General features: G+C 36.4%; 2 protein-coding genes across 4 annotated transcripts in view; one reads left to right on the top strand and one right to left on the bottom strand.

Annotated features, from left to right (window-relative positions):
- LOC101900632 (mucin-5AC) overlaps positions 1–311 on the bottom strand; it is a 51006-nt gene extending 50695 nt beyond the window's left edge. The window contains exon 1 of one of the 3 annotated variants that reach the window (XM_059120895.1): positions 41–311. The gene's annotated coding sequence lies outside the window, so the exon portion shown is untranslated. The remainder of the gene's footprint in view (positions 1–40) is intronic. The other 2 variants (XM_059120896.1, XM_059120897.1) reach the window with 2 other exon arrangements.
- The window catches only part of LOC101900727 (uncharacterized), a 211836-nt gene that overhangs the window by 66522 nt on the left and 123248 nt on the right, over positions 1–22066 (top strand). The gene's annotated exons all lie outside the window — the stretch shown is intronic.

The following is a 22066-nucleotide window of genomic DNA, read 5'->3' as shown; positions in this document are numbered from 1 at the left end:
AATATTTAATTTTTTTTTTGTTTAAATAAAGAACACATACATTTTTTAGTAGATACGCTGAAACTTGTTGTTGGCGTTTGAACGGTTTTGTTTTTGGTGTGTACGCAACGGTTTTAAGCTATATGACGACCGAGATTATCCTAAGGTCCGGTGTTGTGGAAACAAAAAAAATGATAACACTGGGCTGTGTTTTGGAAGACTAGACGCGCTATATTGTCGAGTTGTGTCTATGCTATTGGAGTTGCAATTGATTACTAACGTATTTTTATCACACCACAACAGACTAAAGCTTAACGCGCCGTTGGCCTAATCAAAACCTTCCCCAAAAACAACAAAACTGAGCTGAAATAGCACCTCATGCGGATACCGCAGCGGCATGGTGGTATTGTGGGCCACTAATACCATGACACAAATGGCATGATACGAAAGAGCCTATATTGCTTGGCCAACATTATACTTTGTACCACTTGTTGTGCTTTGAAAAAAGTCTTCTCTGTAGTGGTAAGTGCCATGAAAAGGAGGCCTCAATCACACCAACTACATGTGAGCCACATATGCACACACGTACGCTCACACACTCTCTCTCTCTGTGGTGGCTCTGTGATCTCTTAAAATTGTTATAGCATTCCCTTAGCCACAAACTCTCTCATTGAGCCACCATCCAAATAAAGCTTTTGCCCTCCAACCACTGCAGCCACCACCAGTTCCACTCACAACGAAATCGAAAGTATTTGCCAGCAATTGAGTGTTTCTCGACAGCAATCTGGTTTGGCTGACACTGCTGACACCGTTTTTGTTGTTGCCGTTTTATTTCTATTTTGTTAACTTGGCTTTACGCAAAAACATCAACACCCCATAATCTAAACTGGATTTTGTGTTTTTCTGTTTCGGCTGTTTGGTTTTGTTGTAGACCCACTACCACAAAAATTAAAACTTGATTTTTTGTTGTTGCTGTTGGCCAACACCACCATCGTCGTCAGCATCATCAACGGCAGCAGCATCACAAATCGTGCCGATTTTTTTGTTGGGCGAAAAAAAAGGAAAGACATTCCACAAAAGACCCCAAAAGTCTGGCTGCTGTTGTCAAGAGTGAGGTTTTTCTTGTTTTTTTGTTTGTTTGTTTGTCTATTAACGGTGAAGGCACATGGATGTAGCAACAACAACAACACCAACACAACATTTGTCTTTTCCGCCTTTTTAAGTGGACGTGGAAAAAAGTTTCATATTTTCCTCCATGACAGAAATGTCCACAAGGCTACATAATTGAAATAGTTTTTATAGAAGTACCTGTTTTTTTTTCATCAAAAAAAAGAAAAAAAAAAAAATTGGAAAATTATTGGCCAGGGAATTTGATGGATTTATGGACGCGAAAAACAGGCCCAGTTTTTATTCATTTTATTTAACAATAAATACATTTTTTCTTAATTTTTTTTTCTGAAACAGATGCCTTTCATTGGTCCCAAAATATGTCCAAAGGTTCCAGTTTTTTTGGATCGGAGGACGGGATCGTATGAAAGGATGCATCCCACATTTGGAAGCCTTCTAAAAATTCGGTATAACTTTAAGTGCATTAGACGAACTAATATTTTTTACATCAACTATTTAAGAATGTGGCAATCCACGGGAACTTATTTTCCAATATCCCCACAAACATGTATTTCCCTCTAAAAATTGTATTCCCCACAAAATAGCATTTCCCTATAATAGATCATCCTTTTTCTGGATGTTTTGAAGGTACCCCCTGAATGTTCACTAAGTTTTGTAGGCAAATTTGAATATTGAAAATGAAATTTCTGCAGATATTTATATAGCTAATTGTTTTGTTTTAATTACAACTCTACAACACTATGTGTTTAGGTTATTATAAGTTTGATTGGGTCAATAATTACGTAACACCTCGAAATATTGTTGCAGGACATAGGCGGTAACATATGGATCTTCTTATAGGCTAAGCTGAGCTAAGTGTTCCGACCGTCCGTCTGTCCATGCTAAATTGTAATCACGCTGTTGGTCGCAATTATGGTCCGATCGTCACGAAATTTTTCATGAAATTTGGGTTAGCGTTTAAAGAGGAGGAGAGAAGATGGAGAAATATCCTAAGGCTAAAATAGACCCAAAACAGATTATTTTCTTGATTTTACAGTACAGGTCACAATTATGATCAATAGGCGCGGACTGGCAGGGTAGAGGTCGACCATTTTGAGTGGTCATTGGATAATATTGAGCAATTGAATGGACCATAATTTTTGTGTGAAACATACCAACATTTACATTCACTGGGAAAATTTTTAAAGGTGAAAGTCGAATCCCATCGAAATCATAAATACATGAAAAGGTGCTTCAAACCTTTACGTCAAGAAATCAAAAGTTTAGCAATATATATAGGGTGACATAAAAAACGGCAAAAAAGTCAAACGCCATAATTTTTACATTATTTTTTTTTTTAATTTTATTGAATGAAAGTGCAAAATATCGGAAATAGCATCAAATTTTAGAATAAGTTTAGATTTGTTCGAATTGATCACCTTTGGCACGAATTATGGCCTTCAAACGGCCAATGAAACCGTCACACGCTGCCCGCGTGTTGCTCTGCGGTATTTTGGCCCATTCCCGGCGAAGCGCTTGCTTGAGGTGATCGACACTTTGGTATTTTTCAGTGCCAACCTAGCTTTCTAAAATACTCCAGACGCAATAATCCAACAGATTAGTATCCGGAGATTTTGGTGACTATTGTTTGCTGGAAATGAGGCGAGGAACCTCATTTTGTAACCATTCTTGGGTGGCGCGTGCTGAGTGCATTGCTGGTGAGTCCTGTTAGAATGTCCAAGGTCTGGGGCGTGTTTGCATGACCAAGGCTTTAATACACCCTCCAGAATATTTTCGCGATAATATTCGGTTTTTTTCTGATGCCAGGGTCAAAGGGAGACGATCAGCTGTTATGGCGGCCCACACCATCACCATGGCCGTCGCTTTAGTTCTGGTGGCCAAGCGAAGGTGTACATTTTCAGCTGACCTCTTTGGCAAGTAAACACGATCATTTTGTTCGTTTACAAACTGCTGGACAACGAATGTTTTCTCATCGGAGCGGAGAAACCCAAATTCGGCAGTTCACCACTTTCGGCCAAGCGAAGCAACTCTTTAGCTCTTTTGAATAAATTGTCTTCCTGTTGCGGTGTAAGTTCTTGCACTTTTTGGAATTTCAATAGCTTTACCCCGAGCTCATTTTTCAATATTTATTTTATCACGAGCCATCTTTCCGCCACTGCGACGCGGGTTTCGATCAAGTCGCTCCTTTACTTTTCGAACCATTTCTGCTGATGTTGCTGTTTTCTTCCGCCCACTTCCTTGACGTCGGGCTACGTTACGGTAACGAGCGATGGTACGAGACAAAAAAAGATTTATTCACATTTAAATGCTGGAGTGCTCACTTGTGGTTTTTCGGCCAACTATAAAGAAATCGCACTATGACGCCTGAATTCCATCACGAATAACTTTTTTTCTGGAAAATTCTCACCAAAATGCTTTTGTACGCTTGTAAATAATATAATGAACTGTCACTGGAATAATTTAAACAGCTGTCGGACGAATGGCTTAGAAATAACAGCAGTTTTAAGTTGGCAGTTTTTACATCTTACCCTTTATTTCTGGATCCATATTCTGGATATATACAAATAACACAGTTAAAGAAAGACTTTATAAAAAATCTTTGTCCAATGATGTCTATGTTACCTGTATAGGTTCAGTGGAACCGCGACTAACTGGGATCTTGACCCGTAATTTTCGGATTCCTGCATACGTCCTCCAGGAAAAGTTATTTTCTTATCAAATCCATTATCAAATTTTCGATAAAATTTCAAAAATTAGAGTTTTTACTAAATTTGAAGTGTTCTCGATATTTAATAGATTTGCTTCTTGTAACACAGGTCCAATGTATTTCCCCTACTTGATAGAGTCCTTGTATATAAGTCCAGGGTTATTTAAGCCATATTGTTGCAATCGAGAATTTTTTTTACCTTAGGGGAAGAATTTTCGATGCAATCTTGTCTGTAGAAGACTTGTAAAAGTCCTTCTATGAGTAGGGACCACTTGACAAATTTATATTCGTAGGAGACCTATTAAAGATTCTTTGTAGAAAGTTCGATATCTGTATAAAACCTGTGAGTGGTCTTCTTTTCATTGAAGATATTTTGGAAGATTTTGGAAGTTGTCCAATCCGTAGAAAACCTGTACAGTTCTTCTATCTTTAGAAAACTTTTTAAAGGCACACCTTATATGTAGAATATCTGTAAAAGAAATTCTGTTGCAGAATTTCTTGTTTTCTTATCCGTAAAAAAAAAAAAAAAAACATTTGGAATGGAAGTTTTTTTACCAGAACTGTTAAGGTGTTTTGTTTGTAGACAATCTGAGAAATGGAGAATTGGAAGTCCTCTTGTCTGAGAATTAATTGAGAAAGTTTTTTCGTATATCTGATCTTCAGCAAATACATAGGTCTTTATTTGCAAGAACATCTATTTAAGATATGTGGACATTATATACGACATTTTAATATTAAAGAATTTCTTTCCCTTTTATTGACATACAAGGCTTACCTTAACTAGTAGCCTTTAAACGGTATTCCGAAATATTAATAGTTTGTCCTTTTTTTTTTAAATCAGCCCAAATATTTTGTACGACATATTCTTTTGAGATAAAAGACCATTTTACATTTTTGTAGTTGGAATATGTTTACATCCTGTAATTTTCGGTTCTTAAACTGGAGCCCTCTAAATTTGTTTACAATATATGGGCCTTCTAAAATCAGGTTATCGTTTTTCGTTCTGTGCAGAAAATATATTTTTTGAAAATTTCGACCTTCTGTGGGGGATATACCTGAAGAATGGACCAATACTGCCCGTCTCCGAACTCGATCTAAGTTTGATAACATAATTACGATACACTAGGTTTGGACCAAGCGGAATACTCCCTTCGAGAGTTATCGTGCGGACCAGCTAGACATGCAGACGGACAGACGGACATCACTAGATGACTTCAAATTTCCTGAAACGGATTTAGGCCAAAGAGACCTAGGGTTCCTTGAAAAAAATTTTGTTAATACAATATATGGGCCTTCTAGCTTCGTAAATGTTGGTTGTTAACGTTGCCTACACACTGGAGGGTTTAAGAATTGTAAGTATACCTATAATTACCCTTAAAGAGAGCACACGAGATTTAATTTAATTTATTTTAGGAAGGTAGTTGTAAAAGTGAAAAATACAAATAATACCTCTAAGGATGTTCCATCTGAGTACTTCATGAAATCACAGTTACAATGTTACAGGTTTTCAACAATACAAAAAATATATGCCTAAAATCTTGTCAATGCATTTTTTCATGACAATCTTAGTGCATTGTAATAATGTTGTTTCTTTTTTGGCAGATTCGAGAAGCTCATGGAGCGAATGTGGTCTTGGCATGATGTTGTCATGTGGTATGCAAACCATTGATTACTTGCATAAGTCACATTTTTAATCTTTGGAATTGCAAAAGCCATGCCTTGGGTCGTTAAATAAAATTGTAAAATCATCTCACTTCTGGTAAAAAAAAATCGGTGCTGTTGTTGCCACAGGTACATTTACTTTTTTATGGATTTTTTCTATGAATTTTTGGTAAATATTTTTTTACAATACAAAGTAGTAGATATTTTTTCCATAAAAAAATCATTGTCTATCGTGATTTTTTATGTTCAAAAAATTTTTTTTGGTGCTTATCAAACATAAATTCGTTGCCTGAATAAAAAAACCTGTCTTCATTGCTTGTGCATGGCTGGTGAACAAAAGACTTAGGACACAAACTTGATGGATTATCGATTGATCATAAATTACACGGGTGAATGTTGTTAATCGATTTCTTAAAGAGGTTAAATCACTTGTTATCCTATACCAACACGATGTGGGGATGGCAGAAAGAGTTTGTTTAGCACTTTTTAGGAAAATTCAAAATTATAGATACAAATTGTTATAAATCTTCGATAATAGCTACCAGTTGCTTTCAGGAAATAGTCTAAAAATTTGCGATTACAGCTTTATAATAACCTTATGAAAATCTTGGATTTAGCTCCGAGTTGCCTCAAAAAGAATGATTAAAATCCAAATAATTTTAGCTCCGAAAATGTCTTTAAAAATAATGAAAAAAGCGGGCAAATAAAGTTGCCTTCAAAAAAAAAAAAAAAAACAAAGATTAAAACTTCACTTTTATACCACTTGGATCCCTCGAAAAAAATGTCGTAATAAATCTGCGATTTTAGGTCCTAGATGCTTTCAATTTTTTTTATACCTTCACCTCCTTGAAACCTTAAAACTTATTTCTAACAAGTAAAATAGTATTATCGGTTTTGCCAACAAATGTTTAGTTATGCCTTGAGTTATGATTCTCCCAACTGTTTACCCTTTATGGGGGAGGTTCCGAAGCAGTTGGCCAATATTAGCCAAATCATATCTGAATTAAGACTGATACAAATGTTACAATGTGCCTTTATATGAGATACATATGTGCAAATTTTTGGAAAATATGGAAATATGCGTGAGCTAAGAGATATAGCGGACCAAAGTATTCAATTTTCATATTTTATCTAATACTGACAAAAAGATTGGTATGAGGAAATCGAACATTTCTATTATCTCAGGTTTCTGGTGAAGAGAAATATTTAGATATAACAACAAGTCACCGAGTTGCTTTTCAAGTTATGACAGAAAATTGTGACCTTTTGTGGGTGAGGTACCAGAAAGGGTTCGCAGATATTTATCATCTTCACAGCAGATCCTGCGTTAGCAAAAATATTTGGATGAGTAAAATTTGAAGAGAGTTTTATGCTTATTTCGATTTCTTTGAGCGTTTTGTTGTTTAAAATCTTTAACCCTATGTGGGGGAGGTACCAGCAGGAGTGGTCCGATCTCTACCATTTTTGCAACAGATCTTGTGTTGATGGAAATATTGAGATGTACCAAGTCTGAATGGAATCGGATGTTAATTTTCCGTTTCATGAGCTTCCTGAATATTCAAAATTCTGACCCTTTGTGGGGGTTGTACCAGAAGGAGTGGTCCGATCTCTACCATCTTTTTAACAGATCTTGTGTTGATGGAAATATTGTTATATCCCAAGTCTGAATGGAATCGGATCTTAATTTTCCGTTTTATGAGCTTCATGAATATTCAAAATGTTAACCCTTGGTGGGGGAGGTACCAGAAGGAGTGGTCCGATCTCTACCATCTTTATAACAAATCTTTTGTTGATGGAATTATTGAGATGTACCAAGTCTGAATGGAATTGGATGTTAATTTCCCGTTTTATGAGCTTCATGAATATTCGAAATTTTGACCCTTTGTGGGGGAGGTACCGGAAGGAGTTAACCGATATATCTCATCTTCACACCAGACCTTGTGTTAAAAAATATTGTGATGTGTGTAATTTGAAAACAACCGGATGCTTATTTCGGATTTTATGATCGTTTTGGTTATTCGAAATTTTGTGGGAGAGGTACCAGAAGGAATGGTCCGATCTGTACCATCTTCATAACAGAACTTGTGTTAGTAGAAATAATGGGATGTATGAATTATGAAGAGAACCGGATACTAATTTTGGATTTTATGATCGTTTTGGTTATTTTATATCTACCATCTTCATAACAGATCTAGTGTTAATGGAAATATTGAGATGGACCAAGGCTGAATGGAATCGGATGTTAATTTCGTGTTTTATAAGCTTCATGAATATTCAACCGAACCGATATATTCCATCTTCACACTAGACCTAAAAAATATATAGGGATGTGTTACTTTTTAAGGCAATCGGATTCTTATATCACATCAGGGTTAAAATTATTTAAAATTTTTACCCTTTGTGGGGGAGGTACCTAACCTAGCACTGACGCAAATATTGGGATTTGCTAAGTTGAGCAGCATCGGATTATCTTTCTGTGCAGAAAATATATTTTTTTTGAAAATTTCGACCCTTTGTGGGGGAGGTATCTAACCTAGCACTGACGCAAATATTGGGATTTGCTAAGTTGAGCAGCATCGGATTATCTTTCTGTGCAGAAAATATATTTTTTTTTGAAAATTTCGACCCTTTGTGGGGGAGCCAGACAGGCGGACGGACGGACATCGGTACATCGACTCCAATTGTCCTGAAAGGGATTTGGTCCAAAGAGACCTGGGGTTTAAAACATTATTTCGATGAGACACGTTGTGGCCGTATCAAATGATATACACCCTCTGTAACCATATGGCTGAGGGGATAAACAATTCTATTCAAATTGACTTCCAACTGACCTGAAAAATTTAGATTTTTTTAATCTGTGAAAATGTATTTTCCTTTAATTTCCATTTAACCCTCGTTTTCTAATTGGTTGTGCCCGTCAATCTTACATAATTTTTTGTTGAGGTTTCTAAACATCCAAACAGTGCTGAACATCTTTCAAACCGCAAGTGTATCATTCGATTAGACAAGTTTGTTCATTGCATGGAAATTCCCAATCAAGATGTAAAACACTTGTGGAATATGGGATTGGGTTAATTAGCATAAGTGTAAATTGAAAATATTGGAATTCTAGGGATTTATATGAGTGTTACAGTTAGTTGTCATTGAATTGATTTGTAGCGAATATTTCCATTAAGATAAATGATGTGGTTAGTATTTTTGAAGCCATATAAAATGAAATCTGTTTTGAATATCTGACAGATATATGGATTCAATCACTATAAATATGCCCCTCCCTTAAAAAATGCAATGGAATTCCTTTAACGACCACCCAAGCAAAAAAAAAATATTTGAAGGTGTTATTTTCCCCCAAAAGTCAATTTTTAAAACCCCAGCCTCATGGTAATGAGATTTATATATGATTTAAAGTTGTCAAAAGGTACCTTACCGAGGTTAAACGCATAAGGTATCTTTGCTTATAGTCATATCAGCCCTTCTGGCTGGTATATCGATATCTCAAGAAGGAAGTATCCGAAGTGGCCCAGAAATTCTCACATCCAAACATTTCTGCCAAATCTAGTTAGCGTCAATGATAGAGACTATGAAACTCATAAAAAATTATATTTCATCTAAGGGAGTATTCGATTTCCTTTAAACTTGGCAAAGGACAATGTACGCTCACACAAAGATTCAAAATTCTCAACAATTATAGCGAAATGAATCGCCGATTTTCATTAACCTTTTAGCGCAACTCAGCAAAAAATCTTAATATGAAATATTGTGCTTTTTAGGTAGATTTCGGCAACCACTTTTTATACTAACATCACTCCCCCCCCACCCCTATACCCTCCTTTTTTAAAGAAATTTTTCAGAGACCATCTTCACTTCCCTACGCGTGGATTTTCAAAAATTTTTCAAAGACCATCATCAGTTCCCTAGGCGTGGATTTTTAAAGAATTTTTCAAAGACCATCTTCAGTTCCTTAGGCGTGAATTTTTAAAGAATTTTTCAAAGACCATCATCAGTTCCCTAGGCGTGGATTTTTAAAGAATTTTTCAAAGACTATCATCAGTTCCCTAGTTTTTAAAGAATTTTTTAAAGATCATCATCAGATCCCTAGGCGAACATTTTTAAAGAATTTTTCAAAGATCATCATCAGATCCCTAGGCGTGGATTTTTAAAGAATTTTTCAAAGACCATCATCAGTTCCCTAGTTTTTAAAGAATTTTTTAAAGATCATCATCAGATCCCTAGGCGTACATTTTTAAAGAATTTTTCAAAGATAATCATCAGATCCCTAGGCGTGGATTTTTAAAGAATTTTTCAAAGACTATCATCAGTTCCCTAGTTTTTAAAGAATTTTTTAAAGATCATCATCAGATCCCTAGGCGTACATTTTTAAAGAATTTTTCAAAGATAATCATCAGATCCCTAGGCGTGGATTTTTAAAGAATTTTTCAAAGACTATCATCAGTTCCCTAGTTTTTAAAGAATTTTTTAAAGATCATCATCAGATCCCTAGGCGTACATTTTTAAAGAATTTTTCAAAGATCATCATCAGATCCCTAGGCGTGGATTTTTTAAGAATTTTTCAAAGACTATCATCAGTTCCCTAGTTTTTAAAGAATTTTTTAAAGATCATCATCAGATCCCTAGGCGTACATTTTTAAAGAATTTTTCAAAGATCATCATCAGATCCCTAGGCGTGGATTTTTAAAGAATTTTTCAAAGACTATCATCAGATCCCTAGGCGTGGATTTTTAATTATTAAAATTTCTTGAAAATTCACACATGTCAATATGGAGATATATCGTTCAATCACTTTTTCTAGTATCACTTTTTCTAGTAGCTCCACGAAAAAGGTCAATTTTTTGAAATAAACTAACTGAGCGAAAATTTGCTGAACGAAAATTTGCAGAAAGCAATATAAGAAAATCGAGGTCAAACCGTGTGTCGACGGCAAAAATGACAGATACTTTCTAACGTCTGAAACATATATTAATTTCGTTCTACTTTTTTAATATAATTTCAAACATAATTAAAATAAATGTTTCAATTTAAACAAAAAAAAAATAAATAAATTTAACAGAAATCTAAAAACTATTTTTTAATTCAATTAGTATTCAAATGTCTTTAATAATTTTCCATTGGTTTTGAAAGCTGCAATGCCTTTCAAAATCACTGATATTGGATCAATTTGCATTGGATATCAACGGTGATGACAAATCCATTTTCATTCAAATGAAGCACCGTTTCAGTGTCTTCGATTCAAGTTATTAACATTCTGCCCCCACAAAAATAAAAAATCGACAAACAAAAAAAACAAAACTTAAGGTGAAGGTCACACAGATTTTGGTCACACAAATTATGAAGACAATTCTATGCGTTTTGACACATGTTTTGGTTTTTATGTTTTCGTTTTGGTCTTCTTCTTCTTCTTTTTAATGACAGATGTGCAAGCCACTCACAACAGCAGACACATGTTTTTATGTAAATTTTGGTTTAGTCTTTTGTTCCATTCATTGCCTCGATTTGAATATTTTTTTTGCATCACATCATCCAGCCATAACTTATGACGATTTAAATTGAAACATTTAATAATCACCAGCCAACATCCATCAAATTGTCGATTTTTGTCGTTCGCGTGTTGCAGATGGCTGAATGCCTTGCTCCACTGCCACGGAGCGGTGATTGTTGCTGATGGTGATGAAGCTGTTGTTGTTATTATCTCGCTTCAGTTTTGCTGAAATTGCAAATGGCAAAAAATCTAAGTCACTTTAGGCGAAGAAGTGCTAAGATGGGGACACTGTGTTCAAAATCAGTCACATATAGCGACCTGTTAATGGTCTTTGAAAAATTCTTTAAAAATCCACGCCTAGGGAAGTGATGAGGGGCTTTGAAAAATTCTTTAAAAATCCACGCCTAGGGAAGTGATGAGGGGCTTTGAAAAATTCTTTAAAAATCCACGCCTAGGGAAGTGATGAGGGGCTTTGAAAAATTCTTTAAAAATCCACGCCAAGGGAATGGTCTTTGAAAAAATCTTTAAAAATCCACGCCTAGGGAAGTGATGAGGGGCTTTGAAAAAATCTTTAAAAATCCACGCCAAGGGAATGGTCTTTGAAAAAAATCTTTAAAAATCCACGCCAAGGGAATGGTCTTTGAAAAAATCTTTAAAAATCCACGCCTAGGGAAGTGCTGATGGTCTTTGAAAAATTCGTTAAAAATCCACGCCTAGGGAAGTGATGAGGGGCTTTGAAAAATTCTTTAAAAATCCACGCCTAGGGAAGTGATGAGGGGCTTTGAAAATTCTTTAAAAATCCACGCCTAGGTAAGTGATGATAGTCTTTGAAAAATTCTTTAAAAATTCACGCCTAGGGAACTGCTGATGGTCTTTGAAAAATTGGTTAAAAATCCACGCCTAGGGAAGTGATGAGGGGCTTTGAAAAATTCTTTAAAAATCCACGCCTAGGGAAGTGATGAGGGGCTTTGAAAAATTCTTTAAAAATCCACGCCTAGGGAAGTGATGAGGGGCTTTGAAAAATTCTTTAAAAATCCACGCCTAGGGAAGTGATGATGGGCTTTGAAAAATTCTTTAAAAATCCACGCCTAGGGAAGTGATGAGGGGCTTTGAAAAATTCTTTAAAAATCCACGCCTAGGGAAGTGATGAGGGGCTTTGAAAAATTCTTTAAAAATCCACGCCTAGGGAAGTGATGAGGGGCTTTGAAAAATTCTTTAAAAATCCACGCCTAGGGAAGTGATGAGGGGCTTTGAAAAATTCTTTAAAAATCCACGCCTAGGGAAGTGATGAGGGGCTTTGAAAAATTATTTAAAAATCCACGCCTAGGGAAGTGATGAGGGGCTTTGAAAAATTCTTTAAAAATCCACGCCTAGGGAAGTGATGAGGGGCTTTGAAAAATTCTTTAAAAATCCACGCCTAGGGAAGTGATGAGGGGCTTTGAAAATTCTTCAAAAATCCACGCCTAGGGAAGAGATGAGGGCTTTGAAAAATTCTTTAAAAATCCACGCCTGGGGAAGTGATGAGGGGCTCTGAAAAAAATCTTTAAAAATCCACGCCTAGGGAATTGATGAGGGGCTTTGAAAAAATCTTTAAAAATCCACGCCAAGGGAATGGTCTTTGAAAAAATCTTTAAAAATCCACGCCAAGGGAATGGTCTTTGAAAAAATCTTTAAAAATCCACGCCTAGGGAAGTGATGAGGGGCTTTGAAAAAATCTTTAAAAATTCACGCCAAGGGAATGGTCTTTGAAAAAAATCTTTAAAAATCCACGCCAAGGGAATGGTCTTTGAAAAAATCTTTAAAAATCCACGCCTAGGGAAGTGCTGATGGTCTTTGAAAAATTCGTTAAAAATCCACGCCTAGGGAAGTGATGAGGGGCTTTGAAAAATTCTTTAAAAATCCACGCCTAGGGAAGTGATGAGGGGCTTTGAAAATTCTTTAAAAATCCACGCCTAGGTAAGTGATGATAGTCTTTGAAAAATTCTTTAAAAATTCACGCCTAGGGAACTGCTGATGGTCTTTGAAAAATTGGTTAAAAATCCACGCCTAGGGAAGTGATGAGGGGCTTTGAAAAATTCTTTAAAAATCCACGCCTAGGGAAGTGATGAGGGGCTTTGAAAAATTCTTTAAAAATCCACGCCTAGGGAAGTGATGAGGGGCTTTGAAAAATTCTTTAAAAATCCACGCCTAGGGAAGTGATGAGGGGCTTTGAAAAATTCTTTAAAAATCCACGCCTAGGGAAGTGATGAGGGGCTTTGAAAAATTCTTTAAAAATCCACGCCTAGGGAAGTGATGATGGGCTTTGAAAAATTCTTTAAAAATCCACGCCTAGGGAAGTGATGAGGGGCTTTGAAAAATTCTTTAAAAATCCACGCCTAGGGAAGTGATGAGGGGCTTTGAAAAATTCTTTAAAAATCCACGCCTAGGGAAGTGATGAGGGGCTTTGAAAAATTCTTTAAAAATCCACGCCTAGGGAAGTGATGATGGGCTTTGAAAAATTCTTTAAAAATCCACGCCTAGGTAAGTGATAAGGGGCTTTGAAAAATTGTTTAAAAATCCACGCCTAGGGAAGTGATGAGGGGCTTTGAAAAATTCTTTAAAAATCCACGCCTAGGGAAGTGATGAGGGGCTTTGAAAAATTCTTTAAAAATCCACGCCTAGGGAAGTGATGAGGGGCTTTGAAAAATTCTTTAAAAATCCACGCCTAGGGAAGTGATGAGGGGCTTTGAAAAATTCTTTAAAAATCCACGCCTAGGGAAGTGATGAGGGGCTTTGAAAAATTGTTTAAAAATCCACGCCTAGGGAAGTGATGAGGGGCTTTGAAAAATTCTTTAAAAATCCACGCCTAGGGAAGTGATGAGGGGCTTTGAAAAATTGTTTAAAAATCCACGCCTAGGGAAGTGATGAGGGGCTTTGAAAAATTCTTTAAAATTCCACGCCTAGGGAATTGATGAGGGGCTTTGAAAAATTCTTTAAAAATCCACGCCTAGGGAAGTGATGAGGGGCTTTGAAATATTCTTTAAAAATCCACGCCTAGGGAAGTGATGAGGGGCTTTGAAAAATTCTTTAAAAATCCACGCCTAGGGAAGTGATGAGGGGCTTTGAAAAATTCTTTAAAAATCCACGCCTAGGGAAGTGATGAGGGGCTTTGAAAAATTCTTTAAAAATCCACGCCTAGGGAAGTGATGAGGGGCTTTGAAAAATTCTTTAAAAATCCACGCCTAGGGAAGTGATGAGGGGCTTTGAAAAATTCTTTAAAAATCCACGCCTAGGGAAGTGATGAGGGGCTTTGAAAAATTCTTTAAAAATCCACGCCTAGGGAAGTGATGAGGGGCTTTGAAAAATTCTTTAAAAATCCACGCCTAGGGAAGTGATGAGGGGCTTTGAAAAATTCTTTAAAAATCCACGCCTAGGGAAGTGATGAGGGGCTTTGAAAAATTCTTTAAAAATCCACGCCTAGGGAAGTGATGAGGGGCTTTGAAAAATTCTTTAAAAATCCACGCCTAGGGAAGTGATGAGGGGCTTTGAAAAATTCTTTAAAAATCCACGCCTAGGGAAGTGATGAGGGGCTTTGAAAAATTCTTTAAAAATCCACGCCTAGGGAAGTGATGAGGGGCTTTGAAAAATTCTTTAAAAATCCACGCCTAGGGAAGTGATGAGGGGCTTTGAAAAATTCTTTAAAATCCACGCCTAGGGAAGTGATGAGGGGCTTTGAAAAATTCTTTAAAAATCCACGCCTAGGGAAGTGATGAGGGGCTTTGAAAAATTCTTTAAAAATCCACGCCTAGGGAAGTGATGAGGGGCTTTGAAAAATTCTTTAAAAATCCACGCCTAGGGAAGTGATGAGGGGCTTTGAAAAATTCTTTAAAAATCCACGCCTAGGGAAGTGATGAGGGGCTTTGAAAAATTCTTTAAAAATCCACGCCTAGGGAAGTGATGAGGGGCTTTGAAAAATTCTTTAAAAATCCACGCCTAGGGAAGTGATGAGGGGCTTTGAAAAATTCTTTAAAAATCCACGCCTAGGGAAGTGATGAGGGGCTTTGAAAAATTCTTTAAAAATCCACGCCTAGGGAAGTGATGAGGGGCTTTGAAAAATTCTTTAAAAATCCACGCCTAGGGAAGTGATGAGGGGCTTTGAAAAATTCTTTAAAAATCCACGCCTAGGGAAGTGATGAGGGGCTTTGAAAAATTCTTTAAAAATCCACGCCTAGGGAAGTGATGAGGGGCTTTGAAAAATTCTTTAAAAATCCACGCCTAGGGAAGTGATGAGGGGCTTTGAAAAATTCTTTAAAATTCCACGCCTAGGGAATTGATGAGGGGCTTTGAAAAATTCTTTAAAAATCCACGCCTAGGGAAGTGATGAGGGGCTTTGAAAAATTCTTTAAAAATCCACGCCTAGGGAAGTGATGAGGGGCTTTGAAAAATTCTTTAAAAATCCACGCCTAGGGAAGTGATGAGGGGCTTTGAAAAATTCTTTAAAAATCCACGCCTAGGGAAGTGATGAGGGGCTTTGAAAAATTCTTTAAAAATCCACGCCTAGGGAAGTGATGAGGGGCTTTGAAAAATTCTTTAAAAATCCACGCCTAGGGACGTGATGAGGGGCTTTGAAAAATTCTTTAAAAATCCACGCCTAGGGAAGTGATGATGGGCTTTGAAAAATTCTTTAAAAATCCACGCCTAGGGAAGTGATGAGGGGCTTTGAAAAATTCTTTAAAAATCCACGCCTAGGGAAGTGATGAGGGGCTTTGAAAAATTCTTTAAAAATCCACGCCTAGGGAAGTGATGAGGGGCTTTGAAAAATTCTTTAAAAATCCACGCCTAGGGAAGTGATGAGGGGCTTTGAAAAATTCTTTAAAAATCCACGCCTAGGGAAGTGATGAGGGGCTTTGAAAAATTCTTTAAAAATCCACGCCTAGGGAAGTGATGAGGGGCTTTGAAAAATTCTTTAAAAATCCACGCCTAGGGAAGTGATGAGGGGCTTTGAAAAATTCTTTAAAAATCCACGCCTAGGGAAGTGATGAGGGGCTTTGAAAAATTCTTTAAAAATCCACGCCTAGGGAAGTGATGAGGGGCTTTGAAAAATTCTTTAAAAATCCACGCCTAGGGAAGTGATGAGGGGCTTTGAAAAATTCTTTAAAAATCCACGCCTAGGGAAGTGATGAGGGGCTTTGAAAAATTCTTTAAAAATCCACACCTAGGGAAGTGATGAGGGGCTTTGAAAAATTCTTTAAAAATCCACGCCTAGGGAAGTGATGATGGGCTTTGAAAAATTCTTTAAAAATCCACGCCTAGGGAACTGATGATGGTCTTTGAAAAAATCTTTAAAAATCCACGCCTAGGGAAGTGATGAGGGGCTTTGAAAAATTCTTTAAAAATCCACGACTAGGGAAGTGATGAGGGGCTTTGAAAAATTCTTTAAAAATCCACGCCTAGGGAAGTGATGAGGGGCTTTGAAAAATTCTTTAAAAATCCACGACTAGGGAAGTGATGAGGGGCTTTGAAAAATTCTTTAAAAATTCACGCCTAGGGAAGTGATGAGGGGCTTTGAAAAATTCTTTAAAAATCCACGCCTAGGGAACTGATGATGGTCTTTGAAAAATTCTTTAAAAATCCACGCCTAGGGAACTGATGAAGGGCTTTGAAAAATTCTTTCAAAATCGACGCCTAGGGAACTGATGATGGCCTTTTTCATGTCTTCCATTGACAAAAAGGCCATTTATTAATCGAGGACGTCCGGGGACAGGTCTATTGTTTAAAAAAAATAAAAAAATTGACTCAATTTTTCTTCAAATCTCTAAAGTTTTCGTCCCACTGTGCAATATACTAAACATCTAGTAAGCACTTAATATTGTTGCAAATTTATGTTCAAATGATCGGATAATAAAAAACCCCCTCCAAAAGAGACGTTAGCACACTCCATGTCTTGATGGAGGTTTTTTTTTTGTTTTGCCTGTCAAAGATTAGTTCAAAAGGCCACAAACTGTAAATGCAGATACACACAAAATTACGATTGTGGTCTCGTTCATGTAAATATTGGGCAAGACTGGCACATTATATTCGGTCGGAACAACAAGTACAGTCAAATTATGATCTATGGTCGTTGAAACACAATAATAATGTCCCGTGCTATACGTCGTGTGTAGTTGTAACTCCATGAGGGGATTTTTCTTGGATACATAGACACAAATTTGAAGCGGGGAAGAACGGTAGTCAAATTCAAAGTAGAAGATCGGCGAACAAGTTTTGGTGGTAATATTTGAATGTTGGATAGAGTTGTAAGAACATTTTATTTTTGTTTTACTTCCATTTGCTAATGAGTTATTATTTTCGAAACTCAAGCAGGTATTGTAAAGCTTTTTGAACACACATTAAAACATGACTAGCATGAATGTTTTTGAAGTTATGCTAAGCTTTATTTTTTTATTTAAGTTTAGGATTTATCAGATTTTAATTTGGATTTTATCGAAATGCATTGTTAATACTGAGTTATGATTGATACAGAGATTGGGGGAATAAATTTGAAGTCTCCTGTCAACAGAAGGGCCACACATATATATTTAGAAACCTATTTAAAATTGATGCACTGCAAGTTTATAATCAATAAGAAATTGAGTGCCTTGTCATTACACGTTTCAGGTCACGCTGATTTAAAAATGTTCGCCATATTTCTATAATATTAACATTTTGAAATTTAGGACTATATCAAAATTTGGATTCATATCATAGCATTTCCCCACGAAGTAGAGTGCTCGTTCAGCACCATCATTGGTAAAATACAACCATTTTGATTAGAAATTATCTTGACTCGAAACTACCGGAAATTGGAGAGGTATATATATAAAATAATAGCAAAATGATTTGAAAATATAGCCTCATCACTAAATATAGGTCTATACAATTTTTGCGGGCAGGCATCAAAATATAATATATCTCAGTGTAATGACCATATGCAGGGCCAAAAATTATACGATATTATATTTGGATTTCCCTATCTCAACTTAGTCGATTTAGCTATATGTGTCCGTCCGCTTTCATATCCTTATGGCTTCATTTAGCCTTATGGCTAAAGAAGGTAAATATAATTTTATACGGTCGAAACGTGTCCCATCGAAATAAAGGTTTTAGATCCTAGGTCTCTTTGGACCAAATCCGTTGCGGGACATTTGAAGTCGATTTAGCGATGTCAGTTCGTCTGTCTGGCTGCCTGGTGTGCACGATACCTCACGAAGGGAATATGCGATTTGATCCAGACTTGGTAATCCTAATATTATTATCAAACATAGATCGAATTCGGAGACAGGCAACTGCTTCTGGTACCTCCCCCCCCAAAATGTCAACAGTTTCAAAGAAAAGAAATAACTGCACAGAAAGAGAATGGGTAATCCGATTTTGCTCCAACTTTGCAAATCCTAATATTTTCATCAATGCTAGGTCAGGTTTGAAAATGGGCAATATCGGTCCACTCCATCAAGCACCTCCTACACGAAGGGTCAACATTTTGAATAAATATTATCTTATAAAATATGATGTAAAAATCCGCTTGTCTTCAAATTACACACATTACTATTTTTTTGTTCTTAACCCAAGGTCTGGTGTGAAGATGGAATATAGCAGTCCATCGGTTATAAAGATGATAGAAGTTAGACTATTGCTTCTGGTACCTCCCCCACAAAGGGTAAAAGTTTTGAATAACCAAAACGATCATAAAATCCGAAATAAGCATCCGGTTCTCTTCATATTTCACACATACAATTATTTCTGCTGTGAAGAATATGTCGTCCCACTCTTTCTGGTACCTCCCCCACAAAGCGTAAAAAAATTTATTTTAACATCCGATTCCATTCAAAATTGGTACGTCCCAATAATTCCACTAATCTGTTATGAAAATGGCAGAGATCGGACCATTTCTTCTGGTACCTCCCCCACATAGGGTGAAAAATTTTGGATAACAAAACGCTAAAAGAAAGCGAAATAAGCATTCAACTCCCTTCAAATTTCGTACATTTTTGCTAATAAATAGATATGTTGAGAAGATGATATATATCTGCGAACCCCTTCTGCAACCTCACCCACAAAGGGGCACAATTTTCTGTCATAACTAGCGAACATTGGCCTACTCCTTCGGAACCTACTCCATAGAGGGTCAACAATTTGAATAATCAGAACAGAAGTAAAACTATATTTAAGTAATAGAACATTGGCTGAGGGTATACATCTGACGGCAAAACCGAGTGATACTTTTTAACTTGTTTTATTAAAACTTAATACATCGTACTACATTTTCAGGCCTTCAATGTTTGGAAAATCTTCAAAATCTTTAATTTTGAATTTTACCGAGGATGATACAAGTAAAACCAATATACAATGGACCGACATCCAATTTTTCTGTCTAGAACTATAGACCTAGTGTCCTCAATATCAAATTGCAGGATATCAGCTCTGTAATTGCCACCATTACCAAATGTAGTGCCACTTAGTACAATTAAAGTACGCATATCCAAAACTAGACCCTTCTTCCAGCTCCAACAGTGATATCTATATCAAATTTGAGGATTCCAGCTCTATCCCTTTACCCTATACAAATCCCACCCCTTCACCCATTTCTCAATTCCGGAGACCTCAATGTTAAATTTGAGAATTTCCCATATCCCATAACCCAATACAAATTTTAGTACAATTTAGTACTTTTCGTACAATTATAGTGCGCATTTCCAAAACCACCTTTATATATCAAAGTTACTTTCCATCCTGGATTATAATAATACATTTCAAGCTCTATCCGTTCACATAATACCAAATTGTACCATTTTAGAACTTTTCGTCACATTAAAGTTTGAATTTCCAAAAACCTTTTGGAGATTTTATCTTGCACTCCAATTGTGACTCTCATTTCGAAATTCTGAATCCTAGCTCATTCCGTTTGTCCAATACAAAATTTTTAAATTTTAGTATTTTTCGTGCCTTTTAGCACGTATTTCCAAAATCCCAGCCTTGTCATACGCCTACGTACCAAGACTGGCCCTCGTGTAAAATTTCAAGATTTTAGCTTAAGCCGTTTCGTCTGGGCATTGATTCTAGATCAGTCAGTTATATCATTACACTTACATATACTAGCTGAACCCGGTGCGCTTCGCTTCGATTTGTTTTTATCGGTCTGAACCGATTTTAATATAATTTGGCAAATATATTTCGTGATCAAATTCCTTCACTCATTACAAATTACATTGGAATCGCAAATCACATTGCATCAAATAAACGAAATCGGTCGAAAATATATATGGGAGCTACATCCAAATCTGAACCGATTTTAATATAATTTGTCGAATGTATGTTCGTTTTAAATTCCGTTACACATTCCAAATCTCATTGAAATTAGTGATACATAGCGTGTCTGGTGCATAAAATACATGAAATTAGCCGAAAATATTTATGGGAGCTATATCCAAATCTTAACCGATTCCAATAAAATTGGTCATTTTTTACGTGACGCCTTTTTTATACCCTCAGCCATATGGCTACAGAGGGTATATATCATTTGATACCGCCAAAACGTGCCTAGTAGAAATAATGGTTTTAGACCCTAGGTCTCTTTGGACCAAATCCGTTTCAGAACATTTGGAGTCGATCTAGCGATGTCCGTCCGTCCGTCCGTCTGTCTGTCTGGCTGGCTGGTGCGCACGATAACTCTCGAAGAGAGTATCCGATTTGGTCCAAACTTGGTGCATCGGAATATTTTTGTCAAACTTAGATCGATTTCGGAGATGGGTAATATCGGTCCACTCTTTCTGGTACCTCCCTCACAAAAGGTCGAAATTTTCAAAAAAGGTATTTTTTTGCACAGAAAGAGAAACGATAATCCGATTTTGCTCCAACTTTGCAAATCTTAATATTTGCGTCAGTGCTAGGTCAAGTGTGAAAATGGACAATATCGGTCCACTCCATCAAGTACCTCCCCCACAAATGGTCAACATTTTGAATAATTACAACTCTTATAAAATGTGATATAAGAGTCCGATTATCTTAAAATTTCACGCATGTCAATATTTATGTTAACCCAAGGTCTGATGTTAAGATGGAATATATCGGTCCATTCCTTCTGGTACCTCCCCCCACAAATGGTCGAAATTTAAAAAATAAAATTTGCACAGAAAGAGAAACAATAATCCGATTTTGCTCAAACTTTGCAAATCCTGATATTAACGTCAGTTCAAGGTCAGGTGCAAAAATGGATAATATCGGTCCACTCCATCAAGTACCTCCCCCAGAAAAGCTCGAAATTTTGAATATCCATCAAGTTCTTAAAACACTAAATTAAGATCCGTTTCCATTCAAACTTGGCACATCTCAATATTTTCATAAACGATAAAGATCTTTAATAAAGATGGTAGAGATCGTCGTTCGTTCTGGTACCTCCCACTCAAAGGACCTGAGTTTTGAACAATCAAAACGAGCAAAGAATCCGAAATAAACATCCGGTTCTCTTCATTTTACACACGTCCCATTATTTCTACTAACTCAAAATCTGGTGTGAAGATGGGATATATCGGTCCACTCCCTCTGGTATCTACCCCACAAAGGGTCAAAATTTTGAGTATCCATGAAGCTCGTAAAACGCAAAATTAACATCCGATTCTATTCAAACTTAGAGCTTCTCAATATTTTCATCGACACAAGATCCGTTATAAAGATGGTAGAGATCGGACCATTTTTTGTGGTACCTCCCCACAAAGGGTTCAAGATTTTTCAAAACAAAAAGCTCAAGGAATTCGAAAAAACATCCAAATGAATCCATCTATCTCCTCAAATTTCCCACATACAGACATTATTTCTAACATAAGATCTGTTGTGAAGATAATATACATCTGCCAACTTATAACTGTCATACTTGCGAAACAAGTCGGCGATTCTTTGCTATATCTAAATATTTCTCTTAACCAGTATTCTGATATGAATATGTAATTTGTCGGAATTTATGATTTCGCATAAAATGGGATACGATTGTTCGATTTCCTTCAAATTTTGCACATACCAGTATATTTTATCTGTATTAGATGAATGGAATACTTTGGTCCGCTATATATATTTTTTTCTAT

This window comes from Musca domestica, unplaced genomic scaffold (assembly GCF_030504385.1).
Source record: "Musca domestica strain aabys unplaced genomic scaffold, Musca_domestica.polishedcontigs.V.1.1 18, whole genome shotgun sequence".
Taxonomy (NCBI): Eukaryota; Metazoa; Arthropoda; class Insecta; order Diptera; family Muscidae; genus Musca; species Musca domestica.
The sequence above is the reverse complement of the archived record's forward strand: the minus strand, read 5'-3'. Positions and strand labels throughout refer to the sequence as shown.